General features: G+C 47.0%; 1 long non-coding RNA gene across 1 annotated transcript; it reads left to right on the forward strand.

Moving 5' to 3' along the window:
• Positions 1-7,253: 7,253 nt before the first annotated feature.
• On the forward strand, positions 7,254-12,563 carry LOC119087977. The gene is made up of 3 exons (XR_005091524.1): positions 7,254-7,576; positions 8,166-8,296; positions 12,341-12,563. It is a non-coding gene; the product is annotated as an uncharacterized LOC119087977 (long non-coding RNA).
• The last annotated feature ends 740 nt before the right edge of the window (positions 12,564-13,303 follow it).

Below are 13,303 nucleotides of genomic sequence, written 5' to 3' on the forward strand. Positions count from 1 at the left end.
TCCTGTCTCTGTCTCCCCACTGCTGGGGTTACAGCACACACCACTGCCTGCCTTTTTAAAATGGGTTGGGGGGGGGTCCAACCTCAGGCCCTCATAGTTATATAGTTATATAGCAAGTACTCTTACAGGTGACACTGTTTTTCCAGTTTCTGAATTCCATTCATTTATATCTTGGGTTTTATTTGATCCACCAGTTGGGGTGTGTCTTTTAATTTCCTTTTATAACTAAATTTCTGAACACTCAAGTGCCAGGCAAAGGTACAAGGTAAGCAATAAGGTTGGGACACATCTAGTCTCATCTGCTGAAGTATAGTTTTGATAAATTCTTAGGAGTGCTACCAGATGTATTTCTAGATATAAATGCAGTTCAGTGAGGCACAGAGATATTAAAATAGATGTTTCCCACCAATAAATGCAGAATTAAAAATGAATTCAAGCCCTCTGAAGCTAAGAGGCTCAGGTCTTTAAAGGTCTCACAAGGGACAAGGCTAACACTTGGGGTCAGAGCAAGTGTCCTTGAGGAAATGCTGCCGCGGCTGAAGTCAAGAGGATGAGTTCAGGAGGATGAAGCTGGTCTCAGACAGTTCAGAGCCCCGTGGGACAGCCCCAAGTCAGGAGACAGCTGTTTCCTGGAAGTAAGAGAGAGCCACAAGGGCAGAGGACAGGACAGGCAGAGCGGTGGGAGTGGAGGTGGACCAAGCCGCCATGGCTGTGTTTGCCAAGTGAACTGGGCCAAGCGGGGGCCACCATGCCCTCACCACTCAGGGGTGTGGCTAGGCGTGTCCTTCCTTTTCCCTTGCCTTTTCCCCCGTAACCTGCACGGGTTTGCCTCAGCTGTGCCACACCTCCATCTCCATCTCTGCTTAGAGAGAGTTAAACCTGTGATTGCTGCCTTGGCCTCAGCCCTCAGGGTGAAGCCAGCTTCTGGGTTCTCTCCCACTTCTTGCCTCCTTCCTGGGGAGCTGCTCCCCGGCCAGCCCGGCACAGCCTCTAAAGAGTTGGCTTTATTCTCTCCTGTTTCCTGTTTCTTTGCAGGGGGCAGCGTGCTCTAAGAGTATGGCATGCCATTGCAGAAATCAAACAGCCTCTGAACCATGTGCTTCTGTGTTTTGCCTGAGGAGGCCTTTTTAGCCTGGAGGCAGAATACACACACACACACACACACACACACACACACACACACACACACACACAGGAGACTTGGGTTTTTCCTCTTGGGAGGAATTCCGTAGAAGAACTTTTTTTTAGTGTGATAAGCATATACAATATAAACTCACCATTTAAACCATTTTGAGTGTACATTTCCATGACATTACATAGGTTTACAATATTGTGCATCAACTTCTCTGTCCTACTGTAGATTTTTATTGCCCTGAAAGGAAACTCTGCCCACTAGATCCTCACTCACCTCCACAGCTCTTGATTCCCTCTCTATGTGCATCAGGGAATATGTCCACTGCAGGTACCTCATCTAAGAAGACTCACATATTTCCCTTTTCTGTCGGTTGATTGTTTCAAACAAGATCACACGTTCCAGTTCCATCCATGATGTCGCATATTCAAACCCTCATTCCATTTTCTGCCTATATTTATATTCTTTTGTGGGCACAAGGCACATTTTCTTTATCCACATGCTTATCCATGGATGTCTGGGTTGGGTGTGTCTATAGTAACACTTTCGTGGATACTGGTGGGCAAGTGTGTTTTGAGTCCCTACAGTGGAATTGTCAGTCTGCCATGATGGGCTGCTGTGGAACATCAGGCATGTATTCTTTGAAATCATCCTTCTGACATGCACTTCTGGCCCCTGGCCTCTCTTAGCCTCGTTCCTTGCTACAGTGTCAGTCTGAAGTGAACCCAAAGGTCCGTGTAGTAAAAGTGTATTCTCTAGAGTGTTGCCATTGGGAGGGGGTGGGAACGTGTGAGGGCGGAGCCTAGTGAGAGGTCTTCCACCTCTGGGGGTGTGGCCTGGAAGGGGAAGGGGACAATAAGACCCTCTTTTCCCTATCCACGAGGGTCTGCCCTGGGTTCCCGCCACAGTGTGCAGCCTCATCACAGATGGGAAGTGATGATGCCAATTGATCCTGGGCTGGGACCCCTATAAGAACGAGCTAGAAGAACCTTTCTTTTTAGAGGTTAATTAGCCAGGTGTTTGTGATGGTGTTGGGACGTTGAAAGGTGTCATGTCCTCTCTGGGACAGTGGCTCTGTGTGCTGCTTCAACGTACCTGCCAGCCTGAGACCACACAGTCATGGCTTCTGTGCCTCTCCAGGAAGTCCAGCAGCATGTGGCCTGTGTCTACACCTAGCACTGTGCACTCTTCACAGCAGAGTTTTGAGGGGCCTTTGAGGGGCCATTCTCCCCTAATCTAGGGTTGAGCATCTTACAAATACAGGGAAGCTGTTAGGCCCACAACTTTTGGGTAAACATGCTCTGTTTTATTCTTGAACTTGTCAGGCTTGCTGGGGCCCTGCTGGTGGGAGAAAAAGTCCATCCATCAGGCTTGGGTCTCCAGAGGCCAGGCCTTTGTTTCAGGTCAGGAAGGTGAAGAGTAAAGCCAGAACTTTGCCACTTTTATTATCTACCTATGTATCCTCTCCTTACCCCATCAGGATTCGAACACAGGGCCATCTCATTGGCCCAGGTTTAACCTTTCAGCGGCATTTGTACATTCACATGGACGTGCGGCTTCCTGTGGTTTGGGAAATACCGCCATTAATTGCCAAAACAGATTTTGTCTTTCTAAATACCAAATGATGTTTACCTTCAGGAGGCAGACTGCCCTGGAGCCTGTGCGTCCAGGAATCTGCAAACAGGAGGGAGACGGAGCCCGGGCCGGCGCGTTCTCTCTCTCCCTCCCACCTTCTCCTTCCTTTGCTTCCCCAGAACCGGAGCCCAGTCCTCAGAGGTTGTTCACCTCTTCTCTGAGGCGTCAGCGTGGCCTGTATGCCTGCAGAACCAAGCACGCCGTGAACTGTTCTAATTAATTCTACCTTCTCTCCGATGGGGTAGGTGCAAAGCGACACGGAAGAGTTGGAGCTGGAAGCTTGTTTTGATTTTCTTTTCCCCCTCTAAGCATCATTGTTTTAAGCTCTGAACTTGCGAAGTTTTGTTTTATTGTCATTTCAGAGAGGGGAGATTTCAGAGCGCACCTCCACAGCAGGCACTTAACCCGGGGTCACGGTCAGCTTAGGCATCAGGGTGGCCATCAAGAAATGTAGTTTCTGCCCTCAGCTTTACCATGAACCAGAGGCAATGGTGATTTCTAGAAATTCAGCCTCCTGCAGGACTTGGTGACACAAGCCTTAACCCCCAGCACTCTAGAGGGTAGGGTAGGAGGAGCCGGAGTGTGAGCCATGTGGCCTACACACACAGACCCTGCCTCAAAATCGAAACCAGGGAAGAACAGAGAAGAAAAACAAAAGGAAGATTAGGAGGGGAGATGGGAGGAAAAGAGATGAGGAGGGGAAGAGGGACGTAGGGGAAAGGAGGGGAAGGGGGGCAAGGAGAGGGAGGGGGTGGGAGGGGGACGGGAGGAAGAGGGGCAGGAGATAAGGGGGGAGGGAGGCAGAGGAGGGGAAGGGAAGGAGGCCAGTTAAGCAAGACTGTCTCTAGGCAGTCTTGTGTGGGAGCAGAGAATTTCATAAGAAGGAGGACGGAAGGAGGCTCGCCCTGTGCCCCATTTTATAATGAGCCCACCTCAGCTTCCAGCCAGGTGAGTCCATCTGGCGCTGTCTCGGCCTGAGGAAACCACCCCGTTTCCCTCCCAGCCGCAGGGACAGTGTGGCTGGGGCTGCTACGCTCCTTGGAGACCCAAGAAGAAGCAGTGAGCCCAGGTAGGGTATCCCAGGGCTCTGGAGGGTACGGGGTCGGATCCCTGGAGGTCCTGCCCCACACCCAACCCTCACAGGCTTGCGGGAGGTGCCATCTTCTGGACGGCCAGACCCCTTTTATCTGCTTTTCCTTTATCCAGGCCACGGTGCGTGGATCCACGGTTTGCAGGAGTCTTCCTGAAGAGGGTCTGTTGTTGATTTACAAGGCATGCCTCCTGTGCGCATAACTTAAGGGGATCTGTCACCTTCAATGGGCCCCCACACAGCTGCCGCGCTGTAGCAGCTGCCTGCCTGGCTTTGTTTGGTCTCAGCTTTCCTCTTATCCTGCAGCCGTGGGGCCCTGTCGACTCCCAGCACCTTGATTAGTGCTGACTGTCTCTCGCCCACCCACTGCTTCGGATGGCCCATGAATATACAGTGTCTTACACACAGTTTAGATTAGCAATAGAGGGCCAGGGCCGTCCATCAGCAGTGAGTTGCGGGTGGCAGCATTAGCTCTTAAAAATCACAATCAACTCTCCAGGTGGCCTTTTAAGTTTGTGTGGGCCTTTCCTCCTCATCCACAAAGCAGGCCCCAGTGCTGGCAAGAGTGCAAGACGCATGTTTGGCCTTTAAGGATCCCAAATTAGAGCACAATTCTCCTCAGGCTGCTGGGAATCTGGCTCCACAAACACATTCTCTCTGTCTCTGTCTCTGTCTCTGTCTCTGTCTCTGTCTCTGTCTCTGTCTCTCTCTCTCTCTCTCTCTCTCTCTCTCTCTCTCTCTCTCTCACACACACACACACACACACACATACATTCCCCCCAAACGTGCAAATACATACACATTCTCTCTCACATACACACATACTCACACACACACCACAAACATCACATACACACACACACACACACACACACACACACCTCACACACCTCACACACCTCACACACTCCTACTCACCTACCCCTGCTTCCATTAGCCCTGGTCATTGCAGGCTGCCTGGGCTACCACACCAGCCTGCCCCCCACCCTGCAGATGTCAGGATGGACCCCTGACTGGCACTTACAATTACCCGCAGGACCAAATCCAATAGCACTCCCCAGAAGACAGGACAAGGGATTTATTTCAATTCCAGCTTCCCCACTTCCTGGTCACAAGACCTTAGAAAATGACCCCCCTTCTCTACTTATGTGCATGGGTGTTCTGCACATACAGTCACCACATGTGGCAGAAGAGGGAATTAGGTCCCTGGAACAAGATTACAGGTGCTTGTGTATCAACATGTGGCTGCTTGGAACCAAACCCAGTGTAAGGATTCTGTCCTTATTACATCATCAGCCCGTGACAACATCCCAGCCTAAAAAATGGACGTGCCCTCCCACTCCGTATTCTCTCTGTACTCCGTGCGGTCTCTCTCCTTCTGTCTCTCTGTCTCTGCCTCTGTCTGTCTGTCTGTCTCTCTCCTTCCTCCTAATAAAGCTCTAAAAAGGTAACAATGGCTTGCGATTCTTCCGCCACCTGCGGCCAGCCATGAGCGCCACATTAACCCCTTCACCCAGGACCTCCCCAAGAACAGCAAGTGTTCTTAACCGGGAGCTACTTCTCTTGTCCCTGAAAATGATTTCCTAACTCCTGAATGCAATTTCCTCATCTAGAAAACAGACGTAAGAGCTCGCCCTAGTGGGGATGTTTGTGGGATTGTGGGGGAAGAATGTGGGTGATGGTCTGATCCTGAAGTCCTTTTTCAGACTCAACACCTGCAGCTAAAGTAAAAAAATATTATTTTATTATGTCTTTGGTTCAAAGCTTCAGTCTGAAAAGGAGAGGCTCTTGAGGCTCACACATATTGAGAGAGCCCAGTGTTGGCCTCAGGGGCGGGACCACAGTCCCTCAGATTTCATTTGTAGATCTTATGGGGAAGTTTTGTGTAGCAATTCCTCTGAGATAAAACATTCCATCTTGGAGGGAGGTGTGTTAAGACATAGGATGTTCTAAAGGGAGATGGCACATTCCATCCTCCTGGAAACTCCTTAAACTCAGGAAGTATACTTCTCAGAGGCTTCAGGAAGTCCCTGAAACTGAAGAGTTTCACTAGGCCTCTTCCTCCCTTAGTGTATATAAAAAGAAAGGCCTGCTGGGAGATGCTTTCAGATAGGTTGATCTGCCTCACAGAGGCTCACACCAGACTAGCCACTGAACGAAACAGAGACCAGCCCAGTGGCCTGGAAGAAGAGATGTAGAGCTGCCTACACATTATGCGGTGAACTCCAGGGCTCCAGCTTTGGTAAACCTTTACCCATGCTGGCATGGACTTTGGTGATGCAGCTCTCTTTGAGTCATTTCTGCTCCTGTAAATATTCCCTCACCCAAACTCCTGTAAGTTGTGCCAATAAAACTCATTGGTTTGCCAAGTTGGATGTGAGTGGTATCTGGACTTTGGTCTGTTGTTGAGTCTCTGTCCGGAGTGTATAGACCTTCGTTCCCATCTTCCCAGGAATAGTGTTCACAACAAGAGCAGTCTGGGCAGGCAGTTTGGTGGGCTGCTCATGGCTTCCCACTCACCCCAGGGTTCTTAGGCTTTCCCAGTATTTGCCTGGTACTGGAATGCCTTGGACATCTAACCTCCCTATGGAGACTACAGAGAAGGAGATATGGGACTCTGTCTACCAAGGCTGATGGTCAAAGTCACCTCAGTGGTCTGCCCTGGGCTCCTATGAGTACTTAAAAAACTGCTAAATGAGAGAGAGACCATGTCCTTGAAGAGCATTGTCAAGAGGTCAAAGAAAGCCTGCATTCAGAGGGTGGCTGGGAGATTGAGAGCCAGGGGCTGGAGGGCTGAGAAACATCATGTCTGGGGTCCATAGCTGTGGCCCGCTGCTCAGAGTTTCCCAGGATCCAAATTATTTCACTCCAATTTACTGTGTGAAGTGCAACTTTCTCCTCCTGCCAGGAGGACCCAACCCTTGATGTCTGGCACAGGAGAACAGGATTGGTGCCTATGAGCATCCCTTACAAAAGACAATGTTATGATAACCCAAGTCTTCGCTGAAGTCCAGGCTAACAGTCTTTCCCAGTCCAGGAAGTTTGTCTTCTGGTTGTAGTGTGTGTATCTGGTCCCTATTTAGTTTACACACAGCCCCTGGCTCGTCTGAGGACGCTCAAGCTGAGTCCTGGTGCCGCCCTCCCCCCCCCACCACACACACACTGTGGATGGGTTGATGCTCAGGAACACAACACCGTCTTTACCTTTTGGTGATCACATGTGTTAATCGCTTCTCTTGCTGCAAATACTCAAGGAAATTAACTTCAAAGGAAGAAAGATTTGGGTTTACAATTGAACTCTATGGGCTGAAGTCATAGTCACTTGGCTCCACCCCTTTGGGACTGCACAGCCCAGGGCATTATGATGGAGACTGGGCTAAGAGGAAGCTGCTCATGTCAAGGTAACCAGGGAAACCAAGAGACCAACCAGGAAACCAAGAGACCAATCGGGAAACCAAGAGACTAACCGGGAAACCAAGAGACCAACCGGGAAACCAAGAGACCAACCGGGAAACCAAGAGACCAACCGGGGAAACAGAGACCATGTTCTGGTTCGAGTCTCAAGGTCTCCTACAGGTTCATGTTTTGAAAGCTTGTCCCCAGCTGGGGGCTCTAAGCTGCTGCTCAGCTCACAGGGGAGGGTGAACCAGCGAGACCTCCTTAGCTTAAACTTCTTCCCTCGAAAACTGTGAGCTATAGAAGCTTATTTTCATTATAAGGTATTTATCCTCAAGTATTTTGCTATAAGAGAAAATGGACTAATGCAGGTTGGCACAGGAATAGCAGGAATTAATTATTCTTAGAGAAACATTTTTTTTTTTTCTTCTTGAAACACTTTGTATAGCTCTGGTTGTCCTGGAACTCACTCTGTAGACCAGACTGGCCCCAAACTCAGAGATCCCCCTGCCTCTGCTTCCCAAGTGCTGAGATTAAAGGTGTGTGCCAACACACCCAGCCCTAGGTAAACATTTTTATTTGCCTCCTTCCATTTATGAGTTTGAACTATTGTGCCATTTTGTGAGGGTTACTAGTTTGGAGAATATAATCTTTTTTATTCAAACTCTCAGATCCCTGGATCACGTGGAAAAATATGGGAAGAAATTGAATATAGTTTTTTGTAAGAAAATATTGTGATGCTTATTCTTGGTTGTAAACTTGACTACATCTGGAATTAACTAAAACCCCAAAATGGAGGTGCATACCTGGGAGGGATTTTTGCTTAATTTGAAATGGGAAGATCCACTTCTAATCTGGATCTTTGAGGTGGGAAGACCCACCTCTAATCTGGACCACACCTTCTGTTGGAAGCCTATAGAAGGACAGGGAAGAAGGACGCTTCACTCTTTGCCTGCTGGCTCTCACCATTCGAGCAAGTCATCTATTGGATTCTTGGAACTTCCACTTCATTAGTCATTGTTGGATTAGCTAGACCACAATCTGTAAGTCATCCTAATAAATCCTGTGTGTGTGTGTGTGTGTGTGTGTGTGTGTGTGTGTGTGTGTGTGTAGATACAGATAGTGATATTCATTCTATAAGTTCTGTTATTCTAGAAAACCCTTGGGGTTGGGGATTTAGCTCAGTGGTAGAGTGCTTGCCTAGCAAGCACAAGGCCCTGGGTTCGATCCTCAGCTCCTCCCCTCCCCTCCCCCGCCAAAAAATCACCTGTCTCTAGAAAACCCTGACTAATAGGTTAATGATATGCATAGAAAGAAGTTGTTGAATATCTGAAGAAACAAATATTAGAAGCCATAGGGTGAAGTGGGAGATCTTCACATAGTGGGATGAAAGTACATATTTCCAATGTGATTCAGTTATGACATCTGATATATTTTATTAAAAAAATGAAATATTCTCTTTTTTTAAAGATCAACCCATTTTTTTGTTTGTTTGTTTTTTTGAGACAGGGTTTCTTTGTGTAGTTTTGGTTCCTGTCCTGGATCTCGCTCTGTAGAACAGGCTGGCCTCAATCTCATAGAGACCTGCCTGGCTCTGCCTCCTGAGTGCTGGGATTAAAGGGGTGTGCCACCACCACCCAGCCCATTTTTTAATTTTTTATGCATGGTTGTTTTGTCTGCCTGTATGTCTGTATACCACGTGTGTGCCTGGTGCCCAGGGAGGCTTAGAAGAGGCCATTGGACCCTCTGGAATTGGAGTTACAGATAGTCGTGAACTACCATATGGGTGCTAGGAATTGAACCCAGGTCCTCCAGAAGAGCAACCAGTGCTCTTACCCACTGAGGCCTCTCCCTAGCCTCAAGGTATGTGCTTATAGGCCATTTTTAAGAAAGATAGCTGAAGGACATATATTTTCGACAATGACAAGTTCATTAATGCACAGTCTGTCTGTTTCTGTTACTATAAGAAAATGCCTGAGAGAATTAACTTATAACCAGGAGGTTTGTTTTGGTTCACAGTGCTTTGAGCCTGTGGATGGAGCTTGAGGTGGATCAGAACTGCTTAACTCACAGACAGGAAGAGAATGATGAGGCCAGGATCCACCCTCTGCTTTAAGGGCGCATTTACGAATGACTCAGAGACCTCTTACTAGGCTCTACTTTCTAAAGGTTCCACCGTTACAAATAGATTCCAGGAATCAAACTTTTAACAAGTTGGCCCTTGAGGGACACTTAGGATTCAGTTTAAGGAGGAAACACATTCCCAATACTGTAAGCCTGCCCCTAAGCCCATAGCTAGGGAGCTCACAGGTTCCAGGGGTGAATCTACTACTGTTATTATAAGTGGATGCAGAATTGAACTGTCCTCTAAACTCCTGTTTCTCTACTCATAGATTACTGGATGTCTCTGACCTCATCAGAGAAGTTTCTTTGTTCAGCGGACAGTGAATTTTAACTCATAAATAGTCAAAGTGCGGAGAATGAGCACTTGTGAAGTGCTCAGCCACAAGGAGACAGACATCTCTACCATTCCCCTCCCCACAAAGCTCAGGGACCATCATGGAAGCTGAGGTGAAAAGATTGTGTGAGCCAGAGGTCAGGGAGGACCAGTGTGAAACATCGTCTTCAGGAGATTACAGGATCACTGTGCTCATGAACTCTGACCGCTATGGCTGTCTGCAGAAGACCTGCACAAAATCAAACCAGACAACATTCCAGCATGTGTGTGTGTGGGGGGCACAAGTCCCTCCCTTAGCCAGGGCGCTATGGCTAGTTGATGGTTTCTAGGGGAGGAAGAGTCAGTTTGCTTTAAAGGTGTGGCCTGTGCCAATCACCTGTACTTCGATGGATGGTCTCAAACCCATGAATATATGGGAAGCATGAACTAGACTTGGTAACATTTTAAAAAAGGGGGTTGGAGCAATGTCTCAGAGGTTAAGAGCACTTACTGCTCTTACTGAGAACTCAGGTTTGGTTCCCACACCCACATAACTGCTCACAGCTGTTCACAGCTCCAGTTCCAGGGGATCTGATGCCCTCTTCTGACCTTTGGGGAACAGGCACACACATGGAGCACTTACATACATACATTTATACATACATACATGCAGGCAAAATAGTCACAAAATAAGATAAATAAATCTTAAAAAAAAAGGATATGAAGTTGGGAGTGGGTGGGGAGGTAGTCAGGGAGACCTTGGAGAGTTGGGGGTGAATATAATGTACTTTACAATGTATGAAATTCTCCGAGAATTAACACAAATATTTAAATAATAATAATAATAGTAAAATTATATATTTTACTATAGACATAAATTCAGCCGAAGCGCTGGTGTCAGCTGCAGTATCTAGGTTCTTCACCATCATTCTTCTCACTTAGTGAGAATGTTATAGTATTTTTTTTTTTTTTTTTTGGTTTTTCGAGACAGAGTTTCTCTGTGTAGCTTTGCTCCTTTCCTGGAGCTCACTTGGTAGCCCAGGCTGGCCTCGAACTCACAGAGATCCACCTGGCTCTGCCTCCCGAGTGCTGGGATTAAAGGCGTGCGCCACCAACGCCCGGCTTATGTTATAGTATTTTAAGGACATAGATTATGAACAAAATATCCTTTATGCATACAAAAGTTGTGTGAGTATTTTGCATGAAATTATGAACAATAAGCATAAAGATGAGTTAGTGACATGGGGAAGTGCCAGGGTCTTGTCCTTATGTAGCTGAGGCTGGATTCGAACCTCTGATCTTTAGCCCCAGCTACCTGAGTGCTAGGTGACAGTCACAAGCCACGTTCTTGGCAAGTTAGGGATTTTGTGAATTTCCATTTTCTGTTGCTTAACTTTAAAATTGTAAGAAAAATGTCTGTCATCTGTCCCTTCCTGTCATAGTGATGCTTAACAGTGAGCGAGGGCATGACATCATTGGCAGTGCTCTGGTTTCCCGTGTGACGTGGTTTGTATTGCTAGGAGAAGGAGGCTCACATGTTAAAAACTCCTACATTTTACACTTTAAAATGTAGAGACAGAATTTTCTTGTTTAAAGGTCTGCCAGTGAAAATGTTAGTGTTTTGAAATGTGAATGTTTAAAATACAAGAAATTTAAAAGCTATGATTGGAATCATAGAGGTAGGAATTCACTTAGTGTTAGGGTCCTGGAGAAGGCCCACAAAAGACCACCATCCATGTATGCAGTCAACCAGAGCATTTATTATCCCCAGAGTAAAGGTACCAGCATGCTGGGGCCGCACATTTGACACAAAGGCAAATGGTGACCCTGAGAGAAGCTCAAAGGGTTAGGGGAATTCCAGGGAGGGGAGGTTAGTCTGGGGGCTGATCGTTAGGTTTGAGCAAGAAGTTTATGAGTTGTTATAGGATTGGTAAGTGGCTCTAGTAGTCAGGGACTTTCCAGTGGCAGGGTGGGGAAAGCTATTTTTAGCTAGCAGAAGGCTGCAGGGCGCCTGCTGATTGGATGTCCCTGAGTTGTGGTCTTTCCAAGTACTGCTTGCTCAGCTTCAGTCAGCTCTAGTAAACCTGAAACTAAGGCCTGGTGTAGCTAGAGTTTTCCTGCCTTGCCCACAGTCAGGACAAATCTCTGTCACCTACCAGTCCCACAGCCGCTCAGACCCAACCAAGTAAACACAGAGACTTATATTGCTTACAAACTGTATGGCCGTGGCAGGCTTCTTGCTAACTGTTCTTATAGCGTAAATTAACCCATTTCTATAAATCTATACCTTGCCACATGGCTTGTGGCTTACCGGTGTCTTCACATGGTGCTTGTCATGGTGGCGGCTGGCAGTGACTCTCTGACTCAGCCTTCCACTTCCCAGAATTCTTCTCCTCTTTGTCCCACCTATGCTTCCTCCTGCCTGGCCACTGGCCAATCAGTGTTTTATTTATTGACCAATCAGAGCAACAGATTTGACATACAGACCATCCCACAGCAGCCTGGTCTCTGGCAGGGATACTAGAAACATTTCATGGCCCTGATCTGGCTTCCTGGCCCCCTCCTTTAGTCCAATTTCAGTAAAAAGTATGCTTGAGACAGCAAATGTGCCCAATGATGCACTGGTGCTTTTTTTTTTTTTTTTTTCCAGTTACAACAACTATTGTAATGAAGTATTTGGACCACTAAGTGTTGAATGACAACTTTAAGAAGTAATTGAAGCTGGGTGTGGTTTCCTGGCTGTCATCTCCACACTGAGGAGGCTGAGGCAGGAGGATTAAGAGTTTGAGACTGCACATCAAGATCTTGTCTTAAAAAGAAAAACATAATTATGCAAATACAAAGTCAAATTGTACTCTGTGGACCTAATTATTTTGTAGTATTAATGAATAAAATAAATTTAAAGCATTGCTTAAAATGTCCATATTTATGCATTTGTGTGCAATATTTGTAATTGAATAGTACTCATATAGTTTATGAAAAACATATATATCTTTATTAGCTCAAATACTAATTTTCATAAGGTTATGTCATAGTTGACTCAAAATACAGGAAAGGTCTGAACTCCCTATTATTGTGTAAGTTAGTTCCAGTACTATTACTTTTTAAATGATATAGTGAGCATCACGTAGGGCAATTGCCACAGTCCTGTTTCTTTCCTAGGGACCGACTCCAGGAATCAGAGTATGTTGGTTCCAGGGCATTAGTTAGGTTTGCCACTATAGCTTGAAGTTTCCCTACAGTGATGCCAATAATTGACGTTACTGTGATAAGAAACCCGACAGACAACTTCAGGAATGAAGGAAAGGGTTTGTTTTACCTCACTGTTTCAGAGCAATTTCAGACTATCCTGGTGAGGAAGGCAGCTGTTCACTTGGCTGTAAGAGCGCATGGCAGAGGCTTCTCACATCGCGGCAGAGCAGGAAGCCAGGCCAGTGGGACAGAACTGGGCTGGTGCAGGACTCTTACTCCTAAAGGTTGCACAGCCTTTCCAAACCACCAGCTGAGGACCGAGGGGACTCAAGTCACAAGCTTCTAGGGGCCATTCTAGATTTCAAACCGTAGCACATGTCCACCAGCAACAGAGACAGAATGTCCGCCAGCCCTTGGTTTT

This window comes from Peromyscus leucopus, chromosome 5, assembly GCF_004664715.2.
Source record: "Peromyscus leucopus breed LL Stock chromosome 5, UCI_PerLeu_2.1, whole genome shotgun sequence".
Classification (NCBI taxonomy): Eukaryota; Metazoa; Chordata; class Mammalia; order Rodentia; family Cricetidae; genus Peromyscus; species Peromyscus leucopus.